At 37.6% G+C, this 8,647-nt stretch overlaps 1 pseudogene; it reads right to left on the bottom strand.

Annotated features, from left to right (window-relative positions):
* Positions 1-2,323: 2,323 nt before the first annotated feature.
* LOC111094940 lies at positions 2,324-4,333 on the bottom strand (annotated as a pseudogene).
* Positions 4,334-8,647: the final 4,314 nt, after the last annotated feature.

Raw genomic sequence — 8,647 nt, forward strand, 5'->3', positions numbered from 1 at the left:
GGGGGTTGGAACAGTTAGGAATATTTTAGCACTGTCCCAAGATCTTCAGTTTTCTTCCTTGGCTGCCACTTTTGGAAATTTACATTTTGAAGTTTTACTCATTTTTTGAAGTTTGTTTATTGTTGCTGAAATTGTTAGTGTTTTTTAAAATCATGACTTATCTTTTTTCATTTTATTAGGTATTTGGCAGCAGTGATAAGAGATTGAGTAAGAGTCTGTAGGTCAACATTATTCTATCAACTTTCCCAGAAAATTTCAGATGGTGTTTTTTTTAACTCCTCTTTTGTGCTAGAGGGCCTCAGTCTGGAGAAGAACAGCACATTTGGGAAAGCAAGGAAGCATGACAGAGTTAGGCAGTCACTGCAACCAGAACTAGGAAGAGAGAACATAAGTTAGGAAGAGTTGGCATGGCACACTCAAACATGGAACTAACCTGGGATCCCTAAGTGTATATGAGCCTTCCTTTTCTTCACTCTCTTTACCCAACTCTTTCCAAGTTCTGTCAATTTGCCTCAAGATTTTTCTCATGGGTGTCCCTTCTCCATCTTATTGTCATTGCATTTTGTCAAACTTCATGTTTCTCCTGGATTTCTGCAACATCATCCTAACAGGGCTGCATGCCTCTAATTTCTTTCCCATGCAGGGTATCCTTCCCATACCGCCATTGAGTCAGTGTTCCCAAAACACTACTTTGTGTATACTGTCTCCATTCAAAGGCCATCAGAGACTTCCCAATTGCCAAAAAAATTTCAAACTTATTAATATTGATATGTCTAAAAGCAGCTGACATCTATATATTTCCTTAATGCTAAGAACTTTCTAGTTGATTTTTACATGAGTGATTTAATCTTCAAAACTTTGAGGTAGTTGTAATTATCTTCATTTTGCATATGAGAAAACTGAGGTAAGGGAGATCCATAATTTTCCTAAAGTCACACTGCTAGTAAGCTGAAGAAATGGGATTCAAGGGCTAGCAACGTGGATCCAAAGTTCATGCTCTTTAACCACCTCCCAAAAAACAAAAACAAAAACAAAACTATCTCACAATATTGCCCCCCTACAAGTCCCTTCATTGTCTGATATTCTAATGATCTTTGTAGCCTTATCACTGTCTGATTACCACCCATACATGAACTTTCTGAACTTGCTATTCCCTGAACTAACCATATTCTTTTACACCTCTGTCCCTTTTCACATGCTGTTCTCTCCATGGACCACTCTCATTATACCCTACTAAGTCTACTTGGTAAACTCCCATTTATATTTTTTTCTTCTGCTATTTTTGCTAAAGTACAAATCTAATTTTGCAAAAACTGGTTTGCCCTTCGATGAGCACTCATTGCCTCCAGGATACACCCAGCCTTCTCAGTACAGTAGATAAGGCCCTACAAGATCCAGGCCCTGTCTATCACACAACTGTCACCTTTTCATTTTTCACTTCACACCTCAAACTCCACCCATACCAAACTACTTCAACTTTCCTAACCACACCATTCTGTTCTATGCCTCTGTGCTTTTTGTCCATGTTCTTCCTTCTGATTGGAACCCCCTGTCCACATGAAAGACTCCTACATTCGCTTCAAGACTCAGTACAATCATCCTCTCTGTGAAGCCTTCCCTTCCCTACCACACATGCACTCTTTTATTTTCTTTTTTTCTTCTCCCTTTTACCTTCTTTAAGCAGAATTGGCTATTCCATTCTCAGTGTCACCCATGCACCTTGTACATTCCTTCTATTGTAGCATTTATCACACCATTGCACAATTTTTTTGCACAATTATTTTTTATACAGCAGCCTCCTTTATTAACTTTCTTGAGGAGAATGCAGTATTTTTATTTTTTTAAGTTTATTCTAACTTGTACCTGGCACATAATAGGCATTCCCAAAATATTTGTTGAATGAATGAATCTTTTTCTTCAGGTTTTAAAACTTTTTATTTGCATATTTTAAAAATTGTGCATTCTAATAATTAAAATCATTCTAACAAAAAAAATGACACTCTAATTAAACTACATTTTACAGCCTGCAGAACACCATGAACCATCTTGGTTTTTACTCTAGATTTCACTGTCATCCCACCCAGCTTCTTCCTTCACCAATATGCAAGTTCTTTTCCTTCTCTGCCAGCCAAACAGGTAGATGAGAGAGAAGGTATGGCTTGCATTGTCAGTAGTTCTTGATCCTTCAATGTGAAAAGGGGAAGCACAGTCATTTAAACTTGATTCAGCATCTTTGCATTTTGCAAAATTCAACAGCTAAAGAAGTAAAATAAGAAGGCAATGCTTGTGGAATGTACAGTGCATATAGGCAGTGCATGCCTCATTAGGATTCGCCTGCTTGCTTCTCCTGTTCAGTTGTTTCTTTTGAAGGCAGTGGATTTTTCTCTTGCATTTCTGTCATCTTCAATTTCAACTTTCTCAATCTCAGCCATATTGGGTTTGTCAGACATGGTTGCAGAGGAAGCAGAGCAAGGCTGGCAAGCTAGTGATGCCTGGTCTGTGCAGTGGCCACCGCCAAGTCATGAATGAATCTTAATAATATCCAGTGCCTACCACAGTTCTAGGACACAATAGGTGCTCAATAAATAGCTGTTTAATTAACAAATAAAAAAAAATTAACAAATAAATGTTTATGCTCTTTCTTTCCCTGTTATGTTTTCCTTCCAGATATTCTCCTATTTCTTCAAACAAATCCTTTAATGGGAGCTTCCAGTGTCTCAGAGCCAGCTTGTGGGTTTATTTTTTAGAGCCAAGGGTGACCTTGAAGAGAACAGCATGACCTAAGGAAGCATGGCTAGGGGATAGGGGCTGGGTCAAGCTGGGAGGAGTGGAGAAAGGTAGAATATTTGACAGGCCTAATAGGCTTCAGTGTATGAAGGTAGCTCTGTAGATATGGCTGAGTCTTTTTGGGGCAATGATTCTCAAACTTGAGTGGCCATCAGAATTATTAGAAAATAATTTTCCATAGATCTAGACATGTCTTGTAAATAGAGGCACTGACTGACTGCTTGTGCTCCAGACATTCTTTCTAAGGGTGTTAACACAGTGATTGTATCCCCTTCCAGAACAAATGACAAGGTTTTTTTCCTGTCACATATAATAAAGAAAATCTCTCCTTCTAGAATTAAGATCAGGCATACTTATTACCCATTATAAAAAAGATTAGGTTCTCTAAGCTTGATGTTCTCTTTTGTAACACAACTATGTTCTTGCATCACTTGGTCCTTCTTATACCATCCTGTGAGAATTAAGGTGTGGGAAACTGACACACATGCTGATACTCTGGCTGCAGGTATTGCTGAGTGATAATAATAACTACATAATAATAATAATAACAATAATAACAATAAACTCCTGTTTCTGACACAGGAATTTCATGTGTTCTCTCAGCATCCACAAAACCGTGATAAGCTAACTTGGTAACTTACAAGTAGAGTAAAATCTTACAGTTCTTGACAAGAATCACTAGAAGAACTTGTTTAAAATTCAGGTTCTTGGTTTTCCTCTAGTTATGATTTGATGGTTCTAGAATGAGGCCCAGAAATATGCACTTTGGATAAATGATTCTGATGTTAGAGGTCCTTAGACCTTCCTTGAGAAACATTGTTATCAGGATTATGCTAATATGTAGTCTACAGATTTAGCTATAGACAGAAGATAACAATTTCTTCTTGCATACATAGAGGTAATCCTAGATTAGCACAGGAGCTCCTTTGGTAATTATTCTGGTTCAAAAGAAACTTAAGATAGAAAATGTCTGCTCACTATAAGCAATATATAAGAGAAAGTTAATGTACTGGCTAGAGTAAAGTTGAAAGAAATAGAAATGCAAGTATAAACTTGTACCTCTGTCACTTAACTCAATTGTTTAATCACTGTCAAAATTGAACTTGAGCTTTTCTTTCTCTTCTGAGAAAAAGTGGGAAACGGTTTTTCACACTTACCTCTATTAGACTGATAATTTCATTCTGAGTTTCGAAAAATGTTTAATGAACACCTATTATCTGTTGAGCACTATTTTAGGAGTCAAAAATACAGTGATAAATGAGGCAGGACACAGAAACTGATCTCATAGACAAATACCTCACATATTTTCAAATGATGAAGAAACCAAAATAGAGTAATGGGATAAAGAATAACATAGTGAGTCATTGGTGAATGTTGAGGGACATTTTAGCTACAATGATCAGAAAAGGACTTTCTGAAGAAGTAACATTTGAACTTAAATCTGATTAAAGGAGACATGTAATGCTAGCTGTCAGTGTCTGCCTACTAGAGAATTACCCATTTGTAGGAACTGAAGCTCTTTAGCCTTCATGGTCAGCTCATACATCTCCTGCCAAACCCAAATACATATAAGGAACTTCTCACTGGTGGCTTAAATTTGAAATAAGTTTGCTGCCTGAGGGATTGAAGATGGCAGCAGAATAGAAGGATCCTAGGCTCTCCTTGACCCATGAATACAACTAGACAATTATTGAATCATCCTAAATATCTCAAAAATTGACCATAAGACTGGCTAAAGAAACTCCACAACTAAAGCTAGAGAAAAGGCCACATCAAAGAAGTTAGGAAGTATGGAGATGTGCTTTGGGACAGAAGCAGATCATGGCTGCTATAGTGGAGAGGGAGCCTTAGTCATGGAGAAGGGCAAGAGACAGACTAGCACATATGAGAATCAGGGAAACCTTATCCCCATATCATTTGGCTTGGAAAATAAGAGGGGCCAAATTTTATGATGTCTGGCAGCCAGCAGAGCTTAAAGCCTAGAGTTTTAAAGGTCAGAGAGCTTGACTGGAATAGAGCCTAGCAGGCATTGTACTGCTCTTGGAAAGAAGGCAGGCAAACAATCATAAACATATAATGTGGAAACAGCAATCTGAAGAGTGCCTGGGGAACAGAGTGGGGAGGTTATTTGCTCATTTCAGAGCTGTCCCAGACAAGCAATGTTCACAGAGAAATCTCTCTGGGAGCAAAGAAACAAGCAGGCTCCATTTCCCTCCCCAATTCCACAGCATAAGCACAGAGCCATCTACTGGAACCAGTGCAGCACTGACACTTGCTACCTAACTTGCTTACACCAAGACCCACCCCCACAAACACTGCTTCCCAGTCATGCTTGCCTCAGTCCCAGCATGACAGGCTCCCTCCCCCAGAAGACTGTCCTAAAGCCCTGCTCACACTCATCCCCTGACATGGGAGTTTTGTGGAACCTCGGGTCCAGTGGTGGTAGCAACAGGTCTCATTTCACAAACATACCAGAGCACATCTAGTTAAGATGCACTACATTCAGGGCAGGGACCAAACACTGCCCACAACAGGCGAAGAGAGCCTCTGTTGACACCTGGTCTGAAGGATAAAACAGCCAGGACAAAATACCAGAGCACATTCAGCACACTTTGAAGACATTCTGGAAGCAACAGATCCTGAGGAAAAGGAGACAATATGTGGCAGGACACTACAAGACCTGTTCTTCATAAGGTCATTACACTCAGGTACAAGAGATGTAGGTGATGTTCCTAACACAGAGAAAACAGGCACAAAGACTTAGATAAAATTAGAAAACAGAAAAAATTATCCCAAATGACAGGACAAGGCATGGCCAGAGATCTAAGTGAAAGAGATAAAAGTAACATGCCTGATGGAATATTTAAAACAATGATCATAACCATACTCACTGGACTTGAGAAGAGTAGAAGACATGAGTGAGATCCTTTTTTTTTTTAATTTATTTTATTTATTTATGATAGGCACACAGTGAGAGAGAGAGGCAGAGACATAGGCAGAGGGAGAAGCAGGCTCCATGCACCAGGAGCCCGATGTGGGATTCAATCCCGGGTCTCCAGGATCACGCCCTGGGCCAAAGGCAGGCGCCAAACCACTGCGCCACCCAGGGATCCCCCCCCTTTTTTTTTTTAAAGAGAATGCATTTACAGTATTCTACTGTATGCATTTATTTTTTTTAAGATTTTATTTATTTATTCATGAGAGACACACGCACAGAGAGAGGCAGAGACACAGGCAGAGGGAGAAGCAGGCTCCATGCAAGGAGCCCGATGTGGGACTCGATCCTGGGTCTCCAAGATCACACCCGGGGCTGCAGGTGGCACTAAACCACTGCGCCACTGGGGCTGCCCCATGAGTGAGATCCTTATCAGAGATGAGGAATAACATAGAGATATAGGGCTCCATAAATGAAATGAGAAACATATTTGATGGAAGGACCAGCAGGTTGGAAGAAGTAGGGGAATGAATTAATGATGTAGAAGACAAAATAATGGAAAGTAATCAAGCTAAACAAAAGAGAGAAAGAATTAAACAACATGAGAATAGACTTAGGGATGTCAGAAACTCCATCAAACATTTGTATTATAGAAGTTCCAGAAGAAAGGGGGCAAAAAGTTTATTTCAGGAACTATTAGATGAAAATATCTATAATGTAGGAAAGGAAAGAGACATCCAGATACAGGAAACACAAATAACTCCCATCAATATTAACAAAAGCAGATCCACACCAATCATATTCTAATGAAATTAGCAAAATATAATGATAAAGAAAAAAATTTATTTTATTTTTTTTAATTTTATTTATGATAGGCACACAGTGAGAGAGAGAGAGAGGCAGAGACACAGGCAGAGGGAGAAGCAGGCTCCATGCACCGGGAGCCCGACGTGGGATTCAATCCCGGGTCTCCAGGATCACGCCCTGGGCCAAAGGCAGGCGCTAAACCGCTGCGCCACCCAGGGATCCCAAGAAAAAACTTTAAAAAGAGCAAGAAAAAGAAGACAGTAATATACAAGTGAAACCCCATAAGGCTAGCAGTAGATTGTTCAGCAGAAACTTTGCAAGACAGAAGAGAGTGGTACTATATATTCAGCATGCTGAATGGGAAAAACCTGCAGCCAAGAACACTATCTAGCAAGGCTATTATTCAGAATACAAGGAGAAATGTTTCCCAGATAAACAAAAACTAAGGAGTTCATGACCACTAAAGTAGCTCTACAAGAAATGTTAAAGGGAAGTCTTTGAGTGGAAGGGAGAGACCAAAATTGACAGTATAAAGATAAGAAACATAAAAGCAGTAAAAATTAATATTTCTATTTAAAAAATCTCTCAAAGAACTCATCAAGAAAGGATATAAAATATAATGACATATACCCAAAATGTGGGGAGGAGAGGAGAAAAGAATGGGTTCAAACTTAAACAACCATCAATTTAATATAGCCTGATATTTGCAGAAGAGGTTATATATAAACCTAATATTAACCAAATATTAAAAACCACTAATAAATATGCAAAGAATAAAGAGAGAGAAATCCAAATACATCACTAAAGAAAATCAGAGAGGAAGACAAGAAAAGATCAAAGAAAATCTTCAGAAACAACCACAAAACAAGTAACAAAATGGTAATAAATCTATACCAATAAATACATTGACTGCAAATAGATAAATATAAAAAGATATAGAGTATCAGAATGGATTTTAAAAATGAGACCCATCTATATATTGCCTGCAAGAGACTCATTTTAGACCTAAAGACAAGTGAAAACTGAGAGTGAGGGGATTGGAAAATCATTATCATACAAATGAATGTCAAAAGAAACCTAGCTTCTTTTGCAATATTTATATCCAACAGAATAAACTTTAAAACAAACACTGTAACAAGAAATGAAGAACACTATATAATAATAAAGAGGAAAATTCAACAAGAAGACACAATAATTGTAGGTATTTATGCGTTCAATATGAGACTACTCAAATACACAAAACAATAACAAACATAAAGGAACTAATCCGTAATAACACAATAATAATAAGAGACATTAACACCTCACTCAAAATAATGGAAAGATCATCTAAACAAAATAAATAAGGAAACAATTGCTTTCTACGACACACCGGAACACATAGACTTAACAGATATATTCAAAACATTCAATCCTAAAAGATCAGAATACACATTCTTTTCAAGTGCATATGGAACATTCTCCAAGATAGATCACATATTAGGTCACAAAACAGGCCTCAATAAATACAAAAAGACTAAAATCATAGCATGCAACTTTTCTGACCACAACTCTATGAAACTAGACTTCAGCCATGACAAAAAATGTGGAAAGACCACAAATACATAGAGGTTAAATGACATGCTACTAAACAATGAATGGATCAACCAGGAAATCAAAGAAGAAATTTAAAAATGTACATGGAAACAAATTAAAATGAAAACACAATGGTCCGAACCTTTATAATACAGCAAATGTGAACTTAAGAGAGAAGTATATAGCAATAGGGTCCAACCTCAAGAAGCAAGAACAAGCTCACTCAAATAAATGATCTAACTTTACACTTAAAGGAGCTAGAAAAAAGAACAACAAATGAAGACTAACGCCAACAGAAAAAAGGAAATAAGATTACAGCAGAAATAAATGTTATAGAAACTAAAAACAAAAACAAACAAAACTGTAGAACAGATCAATGAAACCAGGAGCTACTTCATTGAAAAGATCAATAAAACTGATAAACCTCTAGCTAAATGGATCAAAAAGAAAAGAGAAAGGACTTTTCAAAAATAAAATCACAAATGAGAAAAAAAGGAATAACAACCAACACCACAGATATACAAACAATTCTAAGAGAAGATT

The sequence above is a fragment of the Canis lupus genome, chromosome X (genome assembly GCF_011100685.1).
Source record: "Canis lupus familiaris isolate Mischka breed German Shepherd chromosome X, alternate assembly UU_Cfam_GSD_1.0, whole genome shotgun sequence".
Taxonomy (NCBI): Eukaryota; Metazoa; Chordata; class Mammalia; order Carnivora; family Canidae; genus Canis; species Canis lupus.